Raw genomic sequence first — 14,980 nt, 5'->3', positions numbered from 1 at the left:
ACTACTCTTGCCATGAGACAACCCTTTCTAAGTGAGGAAACCGCGCGAAAAGCAAATACAGCTGTAGGCGCCACCTCGGAATTCCCACTCCAGTCGCCGTGTCGGGGCCGTAGATTAAACATATCCAAGGTGCAGAAAAGTTCATTGAGGCAATGTCTCCACAATGCGGCATATACACTTTGAAATCTATGATACCACGAGACGCGACTTCAGCGCGATATTTAAAAATAAAACCTTAACTTTGATTTTTTACCTCTAGTAATGAACGTATCATGGTGGCATTAACGACATTGGATTTATCAGAGTGCAGCTGATCAATCTAAACCAAGGCGCGAGCTCCCATAGAGCATACATTGTTATTTTGAGAGGCCCTAGCGTGCCCATATTTGGCCAGATTTACACAGTGTTTTCGGCACTGCATTTTTTTCTAGTGTATGGAGAAAATGCTATGGACGGAAATTTCCTCCGGGGTTTCATTTTTCTTTACAAACCAGACACAAGTATCTAGAAATGTAGCACTTTTTGAAGGTCTCCCTCTATTTGTTGTCTTCTGAAAAACATATTTTAGTTATCCGAATTTCATCGACATTTTTTTTCCTCGTTTTCTTCCGCCTTTTTATAGTATAATTGTCATGCATGTCAGGCCACTGTTTTCCATCTGACAGGCTTCGAGAGCGTTGTGTTTACTTTAAGCCTGAATTTAAAACTCGCTTCCAACTTCAGACACGCAAGGTGGCTCCACCTGGTATCAGTTATATTCCCTGATCGTACACTCTGCCACTAACCTCTCACATGGCTGTATTCGACCGCAGCAGAGAAAAGTAAGGAACGTAACCTTGAACAAGCTTAGACTTTTTTTCTTTTTTTTGGGGGGGGGGGGGGACGAGAAGGCGGGGGCTGTGTTGATTCCCATCGCTGCCTCTTATTACAGTGTATCCTTATGTACACTTTACTCATGCTCCCGAGCGTGTTCCCGGTGACAATGAAGTGGAATGTGAGGCTAACGCCGTTGTACCACACCACGACCGAACGTGCGCCTGCCTCTCCTCTTGTTTGGCCATGGCGGCACAAGCACAACGCAATGTTTCTTCGGCATCGCGACAGCGTTCCGACTACCAGCAGAGTGTCTAGAGGCCCGTGTTGTGCAGGATACTACCATAGCTAATCGTTCTATTCGGCGCTCACAGGAAGTTACTGCGGTTGCAAGGACGACAGCCGCGGCTTCTGCATAGGAAACGAGTGACTCGTGTGCTTTCCCTCAGTTCTGTCGGGTCAGGAGGAATACGCAGAAGTGCGACGTCGTGGCTGTTTAGAAACGTCATAGAGATGCAGGCGAATCAGGATTTCAGGAAGTAATGTCGCGATCGGCTACGCGAACAGGTTCTTCAAGGCATCAAATGCGGGTGCATGGATTGGTGGATTGTAAAATCTGTTCTCTGGATACAAAACAGTATTTGATGTGGAGCGCGCACTTTCAAGCGTATGAGTCGACACGTGCCTTTCACAACGTGGCAACTGAGGGTGCTGGGTACGCCAACTCACCCCGGTCGGCACGCTCGACCGTAGATGTAATTTTAAAACAGGTCTATACTTCGTTTTGTATCCGTACATTCTTGGTAAATCTTAGTATATATACACGGCTCCCCTGTTTCTACGACGCGGCACCCCTCGCGGCACCCCTCTTTCTACGACGAAATGTCGACGGGGCCCTGAGTAGTTAAAGGCTTAAACTTCTTAAAAAGCTTTTTGCCCCACACCAAACCGCCAGAGTCAGGAAGCACTGTCTGTTCGGGAAGAATGCGTTAGTGAAAGAAAGCATACACAGACCTCAGATATCTCAAAGGTGAAAAGGAGAAAAGGGAGAGAGATAGATGGAAGTGGAAGGAAGAGTGGAAAGGGGGCGCCTGGGGGGAGTCCACCTTATATTCTTTTTCTTTTTTTTCTTTTCTTCTTTTTTTCTGTCTTCTTTCCCTGTTTCTCTCTCCCCCCTCTGATTTGAAATTGTATAAAGCTGAGCACCAACAAATTGTACCATCTATCCTGGTGAAGGCCAGACTCTAGGCCGAAACGTCGAAATAAACAACGTTGTGACCGCTCACGGAGGATCTACTTGACTATATGCAACGCTACGGCCACTCAGCCACCATGCCTGCCTACACAAGACCGGCCACAGGCGCACCTCCAGTCGAGCAGGTCTCACGGAAGTTCCCTAAACATGCACCAACATCAGCCATCATCGGAAACTCGCAAACAAGGTATTTGCACCGGAATTTCAACCCGCATGAGAAGGCGACACCTGCGATCATTTCCATCCGCGGAGCCTCAGCATTCGACATCGAGAAAGAGCTGGCTGGCATACCGCGATCTGTGACCACCCTCGTTTTTCACGTCGGCACGAGCGAGCTGGCGTCGTACGGACTAGAGGAATCGCTACGCCACCTTCGTCGCCTAGTGAAACCCACGCTTCGGACTCGCCAGGAACTCGAAAGGCTCGTTGTTTCATGCGTGCTGCCCCGTTATCTCAACCTACACCTGGAACGATCGAACGAACAATTCGTGCACCGCTTCAACCGGGACGCTCGTCAATTCAACGAGACAGTCAAGGCCTACTGCCGAAGACCCAGCAAGGTGTCATACATCGACTACCAATTCGAGCAGTTGCCACCAAGACGCTTTTTTGCTGCAGATGGGCTTCATCTGAGTTTTATGGGTATCGCGTTTATTGCCGAAACCCTCAAGAGTGCACTCGGTCGCGGAGACCTCGAAGCTACCACGGGCTGGTCGACTCGATCAGCAGCTCCCGTCAATATCCGTTCAACACAACAAGACACCCAGGACAAGAACTCTGCATATCAACATACTCCAGGAGCCCCACACCCATCCAACATCACAGACGAGTTCCCGACGATCGGCGAAACTGTGACTACCGCGAGCCACAAGCACCCCCTCACCATCATCAACAGCGCACCACTACTAGGGGGGAAGTCTGCTGAACAGCCAACACGCGTCCCTCCATATCGGATGTCGAGACCAAAAGCACTACACGAGAGCACCACTACACCACTCCTCAAAGGGAAGCCTGCCGAACTACGAAACCGCGTCCCTCTATTGCTGACCCCGGAACTGCCTACGAACACGTTCGCCGGTAGCCCAACGCCGAAATTCTCCCTACAACGATGAAGGCCTGCCGGACATAACTACAAGGTGCGCACTTCATCAGTGCCATCCCCGCACCCAAAAAAAAGATTGACTTCTGAAATGTAAGTCCAGCTCATCGCTTCTCAGTTGCAGTGCCACCTTCCTTAAAGTACGAAAACTTGCTGACCAACTAATTAGACATGAAATGCATAAATCAACATTGCAAGTACCTTCGTGCTATAGTAGCCCCCAAGGGTGTGACACTCTCCCTCACACCAGCCGCTACAAACCTAAATGAACACGACCAAATAACATGCAAAAATGTCCTACTTGAGGCATCTCTTAAATTAAAAGAAATCGCTCTTAATCACAGTGATAAGCAGGTAAAGAAACTGGTCGCTATGACCAACACCATTCTCCGCCACAACACTTTATCGAACGAAGAAATCACCTGATTAAAAGAATTTGAACAGAATAAATACCAAGCCATCACACAAAAATTCATAAACACAAAAGAGACCATGTACCCAACCCGGCGTTCCCTGATATAGTTCCTTATCACTACAACACCACCACCCAGAAAAGCACTAACGGTACAAACGAGCACCCATCTATGAACACACCCTGTGACACTGTGGTTGTAAACCTATCTGACACGAGCTTGTCACCTGACGAAGAAAAACTGCTATCTAAAGGACTAAGCTTCTGCCCGACCACAAAATTTTTCGATGAATTCCACTTGCTCCGAGACCTCGACAACTTCGCTAGAAGCTTAAGGTTGCGCGAATATTTCTTGGACAGGCCTTCTAACCACGGAACAATTCACCGTCGTAAAAGAAATGATTGGACACCGAACAGTAATCGAGACAAGTGCCTGGATCTTTATATCACCACAGTACAGAAAGATATAGTACACGATTACCACAGACAGAAAGAAAATCGAGAAAATTTGACAAAATCTGGAAAAATGAGTATGATTCTGGCATCTAGGACAGACATAACAATAAAACCCGCCGACAAAGGAGGAGCAATTGTAGTCCTTAATACAACCAACTACTTAGAAGAAGCATACCGCCAACTAGACGACTCAAGATTTTATGAACGCCTCCCAGGTGATCCGATAGACGAATACAAACGTATCGTATCAGCAGAACTAAAGAAACTGTTGGATGCAGAAAAGATAACCAACACTGACCACAAACTGATGCGAGCAGCATACCCTCGTCCAGGTCGCTTCTACATCCTCCCAAAAATTCATAAACCCGGTAACCCAGGTCGACCAATCATATCAGGCATCGGTGCAATAACTGAACCCATATCCGGGTACGTGGACAACTTAATAAGCCACATTCCATGCACTCTCGCGTCATACATAAAAGACACCACACATTTTGTTCGAGACATTGCAGGTCTGTGCGTGCCGAAAAACTTGTACTTGGTTACTCTTGATGTGTCTTCATTGTGTACAAATATTCCTCACGATGACGGCATAGCTGCATTACAGAACATGTACACAAACCATAGATAATCTAACACCCCAGATTTCTCTGCCATCGCAACTTTGACGGATGGTCCTCGAATTAAATTCGTTCGAGTTTAACCAAGAGTATTTTCGACAAATCAGCGGGACTGCTATGGGCACCAAAATGGCACCCAATTATGCCAACATACTTTTGGGAAAGCTAGAATCGGAATTTCTTGCACAAAGTTCCTTGAAACCACTTTTATACAGAAGATACATAGACGACATCTTCCTTATTTGAACACACAGCGAGGACGAACTTCTCAGCTTTATCGACACTTACAAAGCTGTGCATCCGAGCATACACTTCACACACACATACTCGCAAGTAACCGTAAACTTTCTTGATGTCACCATAACAATAGAAGAGGACAAGCTCTCTACAACCCTATATCGCAAACCAACGGATTGACAACAATACCTCCATTACCAAAGCGATCACCCGCGCCACTGTAAAAACAGTATTCCATACAGCCAGGCTCACCGGTTTAAGCGAATCTGCTCAGGAGACGCTAATTTTGACACGAGCTCACAGAGGCCAAAACTTATGCTCGAGAAACGAAAATACCCCCCACATGTAGTTGATGAAGCTGTTCAAAAAGCGAGAAAACTAAAGCGTGATGACTTACTTATGAAGTGACCACCGCAATAAGACCCACAACGAACAAACCTCTGCTTGACTTACAGCACAAACTTCCCCAATGTAAACGAAATCCTTAAACGACATTACAACATTCCGGAACAAAGTGAACGTCTGAAACGCACATTCACCACGCAACCTCAAAGACACACTTGTCCACTCTCAAATCAATACCTCACCCCCAATAATTCATGGCGACCTTGTTTAAAGTCACGATGTCTTGTATGTAAGGCGATGCGAGAAACACACAAAGCAACCAGCACACAATCCAAGTTTTTGATTAACATACGAGGAAACTTAACATGCGATTCCTTTAATGTGGTATACCTACTCGGATGCAACGTGTGCAGTATACAGTACATTGGACAAACAGAAACACCATTCAGGATTCGCTTCAATAATCACAGAGCCCATGCGAAATCAGCCCCGAATCTACCCCTATCAAAACATCTTAATCTTTCCGACCATGCATTCGACAAACTGTCAGTAATGCTCTTAGAGACGGGATTTAAATCAAACCGAGAACGTGAACAACGAGAGTCATACCTTATCCACCGATTTAACACCCTCGATAGAGGAATAAATGAGAATCCTGGTACGCTTGCAGCAATTCAAGCATTAGAAAACAATAACGGCAATAATGAAAATAGTAACTGAGTTCACGGCACTGCAGCTGCGAAGGGCACTGGACAACTCAAAACAATGCCAAGTGTAACTACTCTTTCTAAGTATAGCTGCCGTTTGTTTTATGTTTTTACTTTAATACCCAATCAATTGTGCCAAACATGACATGCCCAACAGCAACCCTGTGCACAGTCGGGAGGCCCCTACTAGTAGCACGCGTAATCCAGAAGCGGGCAAGGAATTCGCGTTGCGTCCGCTTACCAGCCTCTGCCGCAATACGCGGCACCCTTCTTTCTACGACGAAATGTCGACGGGGCGCTGAGTAGTTAAAGGCTTAAACTTCTTAAGTTCTTTTTGCCCCACACCGAACCGCCAGAGCCAGGAGGCACCGTCTGGTCGGGAAGAATGCGTTAGTGAAAGGAAGCATACACAGACCTCAGACATCATAGAAAAGGAGAAAAGGGAGAGAGATGGAAGTGGAAGGAAGAGTGGAAGGGGGGCGCCCGAGGGGAGTCCACCTTATATATTTTTTCTCTTTTTTTTCTTTTTTTCTTTGTTTTCTGTCTTTTTTTTCTCTTTCTCTCTCCCCCCTCTGATTTGAAATTATATAAAACTGAGCACCAACAAACTGTACCTTCAATCCTGATGAAGGCCAGACTCTAGGCCGAAACGTCGAAATAAACCACGTTGTGACCGCTCACGGAGAATCTACTTGACTATATATATATATATATATATATATATATATATATATATATATATATATATATATATATATATATATATATATATATATATATATATATATATATATATATATATATATATATATATATATATATATATATATATATATATGTGTGTGTGTGTGTGTGTGTGTGTGTGTGAGAGAGAGAGAGAGATCTAACAGGCTGATTTATTTTTTTTTCAAGTATAAAACAAAGAAGTATGCGTGTGTTTGAAAACGTGGTTATTGACTTCGAGTACTTAGTACTCGACTATGGGAGAGCCTAAAGCCATCCCGTTTCGACAGCACAACAGGGCTCACAGATTTTTCATTTCCTTTGCAGCGACGTCGGTGTACCCGCTGTTCGCCGCATTGTACGCTAGAACTTTTGGGTGAGCCCGACTTCGTGCACTTCTCTTGAGACAAAGTGAAAGAACGAAGCGATCAAAATGCATGCGCTGTGATCGGTAACGGGAAGTAACTTATACGCACAGTGGGAAATTTTATGAAAATTGTCACCTAGGTGTGCCTTTGCGTCTCATCTTTCCCAAACTGGCTGCTGAAAATGTTCGATAGTCTCTCACAATAAGCAGCAGGCAACGGTGAAGGGATGTATGTTGTCGCCAATTGTTTGGGTTACTACAAGAGCCTTTTGACAAAGCACAAGTTGGAGGAAACGGCTATCCCTGTGCCACCACTGAACTCCATTTATTTCACTTCAGAATTCAACTCCATAACGGAGCTTTACGAGGATAGAGTTGCGGCCATGCAACACGGCTTTGTGCAGGTTTTTGACAGTAGCCACACGGGACAGAAACTGCGCTTGTAGTCGCCTTTATATCCACGTGCACGGTAAATATAATATCAGGACTAACCTTTACAAGGCCCGTGGCGTGTTGCGAGCTTCGAGGCCACAGCGTGAGGAGTCGCCACCATCGAAACGACGGCAGCGCACCTGGCCGCGTAGGTAAACGAAACCGAACGAGGCCTTTTTTTCGCCAATTTCATTTGTAAGACTTCGAAATTGTAAGCACAAAAAAACCGTTCCTCATTTATTTCAGTCATTCAGAAGCATGCAAATTGCGAACGCGTAGAAAATTGGAAAGTGACGCACTTTAGTTGGCAGTGCGGACCAGGAAACAAACAGTCTCGCCGCACTGCTCGTGAAAGGCACGCAATTATGTTGATACCATTTACAGAAAGTTTACCGAACACTGTCAACGAGTTGTTGCGAAATCTGGAGCTACACAAGTGCAGGGACGTTAGCGGTATGCCTTTACTTACTGCAGCGATGGTTTCGGGCAGTGCAATGGATATATCAGCTTGTGCTGGACAGCTTCTGTGGTTCGGGCATCTGCGTTGGGGCTATGCGTAGTACATATAGCTTTTTTGCACACGAACGCTGATGCATGCATATTGTTCACTGCTGTAGGTGCTAAAACGTTACTTACGTGGCCTTTATTTTGTGTAAACATCGATCGATTGACTTGCAATAAAACGATTTATTATTGCAAGCTTGTGTGACCAGCGTTGTCATTTCGATCGGCCTGTATGCGGTATCACAACTTACTAAGGTAAGTATGCAAGATACTTATGAGCTTTTGTTGCGCAGTTTACTGCACTGTACTACTATGTGGAAACGATAGAAATTGAAAAAGGGGGCTGCTACAACGAGCGCGGGTCAGCCATGACGCAGAAGCAGACGACGACGATGTCTGCTATGCGGAAGGCCAGCCGCCATATCGAAACACCCTGGTGCTTTTGAAATCTATTTAATTTTATACGCAATTATAAATTATGCAAACAATATCATTTGTTATATTTGGTTAATAAATATATTTATATGTAGAAGGTAACAAAACTTTTTTCACTTATTAGTAAAATAGTCATTTTGCAATGTTTTCACGATTCCCTACAACACCCAGACGGCGCTACCATCGCTTCCGAATTGCCGTCCCCATTGGCTCTATAGACATGCCACTCCACTGCCTTTACTTTCGAACACTTCGGATGCTTTCGCAGGCGATCATTTAGACATTTACCGGGTATACAGACGCAGCAACCCCTACAGTTCCAAGGGATCGCACACACGACGCCCGGTACACAACCCACAAATCTGTCGCGGTGCTTCACGCAGCGTTGTTCAGTCGTCTAACGTTGCGCTCCAGCTTAGTAGTGATACCAATTCACTCCAGCTGTTCACCTATTAACACGACAGTGTTAGAGAGCTCGTGTCGCAGAAATTCCGCCGTCGGCGTCGACACCGTGGGTTGTGAGTGAAAAATCGTTCACGAGCGAAAAAGCTCGTTACTGAGAACGCCGCGGGAGACCGCTACTTGTCCACGCGTGCATGCGCGATCACACTGAGAAAGCCGCGCATTCGAAGAAAAAAAAATGGCAGCATATCCACGGTGTGAATGATGGAGAGTGGGGCGAAGAATTCGTCCGTCCATTCGTTCTTGCTTCCGTCCATCCATGCGTCCGTCAGTGTGACCGTCCATGCGTCCATCAGCCCGTCCGTGCATGCGTCTGTTCGTGCGTCCGTCCCTGCGTTCGTCCATGCAGCCGCCCCTGCGTTCGTCCATGCAGCCGCCCCTGCGTCCGTTCATGCGTCCATCCATGCATCTGTCTATGTGTCCATTCGTCCATCTATTCAACACTCCAAGTACCACCATCTCGCATCTTTTCATTATATATTCCCCATATAGAAGCACCGCCATGCAGCGGATATTCCAAGGACTAAACGACAGGTGGCACACGCACACTTTCTTACGGCTTGCGCTTCGGGTCCACTTCCCACCTTTAACCACCTCGAGTTCATAGTATATACTAGTTCACTCTATTCATGGTACTACGGCCGAACGCTCGCTAAACCTTTCGAAAACCAAGGAGGTTACGCCCAGCGAGTATGACGTAGCAAACTTTTAGGGGCGAAGCTCCTTATGGCGTGGCTTGTGCGTTTCTCGTAGTACGGAACCACCAGTGGCACATACCCGAAATACCGGTCCTCACGATTTTGACCTCCAAGGTGGTTCCGGTGAGAGATTTCTTCTGTGCGTTGTTGAACAATAAAAGATAGTGCTCAATGCACATGTTAATGGCCGCTAAAGGGGAATGAGAGACAGGAGCATTCGGCCTTTAGGTAACGCACACGCTGCGACTTGGAGTGCTGAATAGATGGACGAACGGACACACAGACAGATGCATGGATGGACGCATGAACGGACGCAGGCACGGATGCATGGATGAACGCAGGGAAGGACGCACGAACAGACGCACGCACGGACGGGTGGATGGACGCATGGACGGTTACACAGACGTACGCAGGAACGGACGGAAGCAAGAACGAATGGACGGACGAATGCTTCACCCCACTCTCCATCATTCACTCCATGGATATGCTGCCTTGTTTTTCAGTCAGATAGTGCTCAATGTACATGCCAATGGCTGCTAATGGGAAATGAGAGGCGGAGAATTCGGCTTTTACTTTCTTACGGCTTACGCTTCGTATCTACTTCCCATTTTTAACCACCTCGAGTTCAATCATGGTATATACAAGTTCATTGTATTCATGGCACTGCGGCTCAACGCTCGCTATACCTTTCTAAAGCTAAGGAGGTTACACCCAGCGAGTATAACGTAGCGACCCTTTCTGGTCAGATAGTGCTCAATGTACATGCCAATGGCTGCTAATGATGATTGCAGCCTGCGCGTTAACTAAAAGCCGAATGCTCCTGTCTCTCATTCCCCATTAGCAGCCATTGACATGTACATTGAGGACTATTTTTTATTGTTCAACAACGCACTGAAGAAGTCTCTCACCGGCACCACCTTGGAGGTCAAAATGTTATACCTGTTACATACTACGGGGGATTCGGATCCGGATTCGGTCCGTCGTCTCAATGCACCATTAACGGAGTTTGTTCGACAGGTGTCACGACGAAAACGAGCCCATTCGGCGATTTGTAGGCGCATTCGGAAGGCCTAAAACCACGTCGAAAAAGGCCGGGATAGTGCAGCCGTCGCCGCTAAAAACGCACAGGAACTTTCAAACAATTCTAAAGATGGTCAACCATGGCCATCTAGCCGAAAACATATTGTCGCGACGTGAAGACAGGAGTCGTATTTGAAGACGCTGAGAAAGCAGCAGCGATCGGTCTTTTTATTTACCGCGCGCCAGAGAGTTCCTCATCTTTCTCGTTGTTGCGTTCTTCAAAAAAGCGTGCAGATGCGCGTATGCACTGTCGCCTTCGTCTTTCTCGCGGGACGCACGTGACATTTGCGTGCCTCCAAAAATGGCATCGTCTTGGTGCGTAGCCAAGGCGCTCTACTTATAAAAACGCACTTATGCACCGGCACCCACAAGACAAACGAGAGTTAACTTAACAAGCAGGTTTTCATCCGGATGGCATGCACGATCTTGGGTGAGTGGTTTCGGCGACTGGAGCTGCGATCGCCGCCGAGAATAACTTCGTAGTTGATGTCGTTCAATCGTCGGGTGACTCGATATGGGCCGAAGTATCGTCGTAATAGCTTCTCTGAAAGTCCGCGTCGACGTATTAAGATCCAGACCCATACCTAGTCGCCTGGTGTGTAGGTTACCAATTTATGTCGTAGGTCGTACCGTTTCGCATCTTGGTTGCTGGTGACAAATACGCACGCGGGCTAGCTGTTAGGCTTCTTCGTAACGCTGACCAAATTCTTCGGCATCAGCATGAGTGTCGTCACACTCGTGCGGCAGCGTAGCGTCCAACGTTGTAGTGACTTCGCGCCCGTGTATTAAACTAAACGGCGTCATTCCGGCAGTTTTCTGCCGGGCGGTATTATAGGCGAAGGTCACATAAGGCAACATGTCATCCCAGTTCTTGTGTTCTGTGTCGACATACATGCACAGCACGTCGGCGAGGGTCTTATTAAGCCGCTCGGTTAGTCCATTCGCTTGTGGATGGTAGGCCGTTGTTCTCCGGTGAACTATACCGCTGAGCCTGAGAACCGACTCCAAAAGTTCTGCCATGAATGCAGTTCTTCTATTATGCATGATGAGAAGTGTCGCAGCACCATGCAGAAGGACGACGTTTTTTATGAAGATATGAGCCGCTTCTGCTGCTGTGGCCCTCGGCACGGCTTTAGTTTCTGCGTAGCGAGACAAGTAATCAGTCGCGACAATGATCCGTCTGTTCCCTGTGGTATAGAAGTTGGGAATTGGCCCAGGAAATCCATTCTAATTTGCGCGAATGGCTTTGTTGGTACTTGGACGGAATGTAATAAGCCTGCCGGCCTGCCGGGGGGTGCTTTGCGTCTTTGGCAATCAGCACAGGTTTGGACGTAATGTTTTACAGCAGCAGGTAGTTTCGGCCAGTGGTAACTGTTTTGCAGACGGGACAATGTTCGAGTGTAGCCGAGATGACCGGAGGTGACTTCATCAAGGCAGGCTTCCAGAATTTTTTTCGCAGTGATGCAGGAACGACAAGCAAGTATGGGCTGCTGGTGGGAGAAAAGTTTTTCTTGTATAGGACGTCGTTCCTTAAACAAAAAAATGGCAATCCTCTCGCAAAAACTCGCGGCACGTCTTCACGTCGTCCTTCTAAGAAGTCGATAAGCGGAAGCAGGTCAGGGTCACTGCGCTGCTCTTGTGAAATAGTGGCCGCGTTTATGACTCCCGAGAATGCGGCGTCCATAGACTCCTCATTAATAGCAGCAGGCTCGACGGGTGACCGCAAGACGACCTTGATCGCTGACGACCTTGATGAGCGGCCGTACAGATACGGTCGATATTTGAGAACTGCCCAGACCAAGGCGAGGCACTGTTTCTCGGTAGTCGAGTAGTTCTCTTCCGTGCGAGAGAGAGCTCTACTGGCATAGGCTATCACTTTCTCGGAGTTATCTTGCCATTGTATCAGTACGGCGCCCAGGCCTGCATTGCTTGCGTCGGTGTGAAGTGCTGTTGGCGCTTCCTGGTCAAAGTGCGCAAAAACCGGAGGTGTCTGGAGGCGTTGGCGTAATTCGTTGAAAGCAGTTTGTTCCTTTTCGCCCCAAAGAAAGTGGACATTCTCTCGTGTGAGCCGCGCCAAAGGCACCGCAATAGACGAAACGTTGGCGATGGATCGTCGGTAATAAGCGCAGAGGCCTAAGAAGCGTCTCCCTGCTTTTTTTGTCATGTGGTGTGGGAAACTTTCCGACAGCGTCGATTTCGCCCGGGTCAGGTGAAACACTTTCGTGGCTCACCATGTGGCCTAAGAAGCAAAGTTCGCTAAAAGCAAAATGGCACTTCTCTGGTTTTAAAGTCCGGCCATCCGAACGTATAGCTTGTAGAACTGTGAATAATCGACTTAGGCGTTCTTCGAATGTAGCTGAGAAGACAATAACGTCGTTTAGATAGACCAAGCACGCCTGCCACTTCAGTCCTGATAAGACAGTGTCCATTAAACACTGAAAAGTGGCTGGCGCTGATCATCACCCGAATGGAAGCACTTTAAATTCATAAAGGTCGTCGGGCGTCCCGAAGGAAGTTTTCTCACGGTCTCTCTCGTCGACCTCTATTTGCCAATAGCCACTTTGCAGGTCCATCGATGAGAAATAACGTGCATGCCACAGCCGATCAAGAGAGTCAACTATGCGTGGCAGTGGGTAGACGTCTTTCTTCGTGACTTGGTTTAACTTGCGGTAATATATACAGAAACACAAAGGGGACATTCTCTCGTGTGAGCTGCGTCAAGGGCGCTGCAATAGACGAAAAGTTGGCGATGAATCGTCAGTAATAAGCTTTCTTTCTTTTTAACCAATACCACGGGGGATGCCCAGGTACTTTTGGAAGGCTGTAATACGTCATCTTGGAGCATCTTCAGAACTTTCTTTTGGATCTCCTCGCGTTCTTTCGGAGCCACATGGTATGGGTTTTGGCGGATCGGTCTCGTATTTTTTTCAACGACGATTCGGTGCTGGGTCAGTGGTGTTTGATTGATTTTCGACGTGTACAAAAGAACAGTTTTTGAACTGGTGTATCAGCTGTAGTAGGCGCTGTTTATCCGAGGGTGACAGTGTTGAGCAAATGTTGACAGACTGTGATAAGTGAAGTGCGCGTTTCGTGAAGTGCGCGAGTGCAACCAGTATTCGGTTTAAAATGTGCGCGAGTGCACCGGCATAGGAAAGAAGACGACGACGACCGATGGTGTGGACGCGCGCTTTTGCGATGTATTCGGTGAGGAAGACGATGGGCGGACGAGGCGCGTGAAGTTCGGACTAATGAGAGGCCCCCACGCTGGTTTGGAAGAAAACCGAACGAAGAACGGGGCAGACGTGGCCGGGGCGCGACGGAAGCAAGCAGGCTACCAGGGCGCGGGGGTGGCGGCCGAGTTCCTGAGGCAAGGCTGCTGCGGGCTCCCACCTGGTCGGGCACCCGAGCATCATCTATCGTCTGGCGTTGGCCAGGCCGCTCGTCGTCTGGCGTTGGCCAGGCCGCTCGTCGTCTGGCGTTGGCCAGGCTGCTCGTCGTTTGGCGTTGGCCAGGCTTCTCACCATCTGGCTTGGGCCAGGCTCGTCCCGTTTCCAGGGCTACGTCCCAGCGTCGGAGGACGAACGCTGAGAGGTCACTGACCTTGGTGCGCCCGGAGCTACCTTCAACCCGAGCAACGCTTGGACCTCTGATCTACCTTGTCTGCACCCCATCGCATCAACCCTCGCCGTCTACAAGAGTGCCGCGACCGAACGGTGACAGTCGCTTTTGCTATTGCGGAACTTACGCATCCTTAGCATTTCACGGTCATTAGGTTAATTTCTCCTTGAATTTGTGTGCTTTGTTTGTTTTTCCTCTTATTTCTCTCTCTTTATCTAGTTTATTGAAAATATATTTAGTTGTTTTTCTTGTGTGCATAAACGGTCTCGTGTTCTCTTTACCGATGTGGGTTTTCTCATCGGTTTGTATGCACAAGAACCTACACGAGAGCTTGTGGGTTGACTAGCCTCGTGACAATTGGCATCCGCGACAGGACGCCAATTGTCACAGGACGCCAATTCCTGACCGGTGGCCACATTCTCAAATCTCTTGAGATAAGCATCAAGGTCATCCCGGTTTTCATTAAATCCGGGTATGAAATTGTGCGGGTTAACGTTACACGGTTCTCGCACCTGTCGACCATGGTCCGACGCCGCCCCTGGCCCCTTCCACCTAAGCAAGTTGAAGACGCAGTTGAATCGTCTTCTGGCATTCGGCCTCAAGTTTTCGTTCCAACTCCGCCTGTTCCATCCTCTCCTTTCTTGCCTCTCGCTCAGCTGCCCTTTCTTCGCGAGCTCGTGCCTCACGCTCATCAAGCCATGCCTTCAACTCATCGCC

Source organism: Rhipicephalus microplus, chromosome 2 (assembly GCF_043290135.1).
Source record: "Rhipicephalus microplus isolate Deutch F79 chromosome 2, USDA_Rmic, whole genome shotgun sequence".
NCBI classification, from domain to species: domain Eukaryota; kingdom Metazoa; phylum Arthropoda; class Arachnida; order Ixodida; family Ixodidae; genus Rhipicephalus; species Rhipicephalus microplus.
This window is presented reverse-complemented; position numbering follows the sequence as displayed.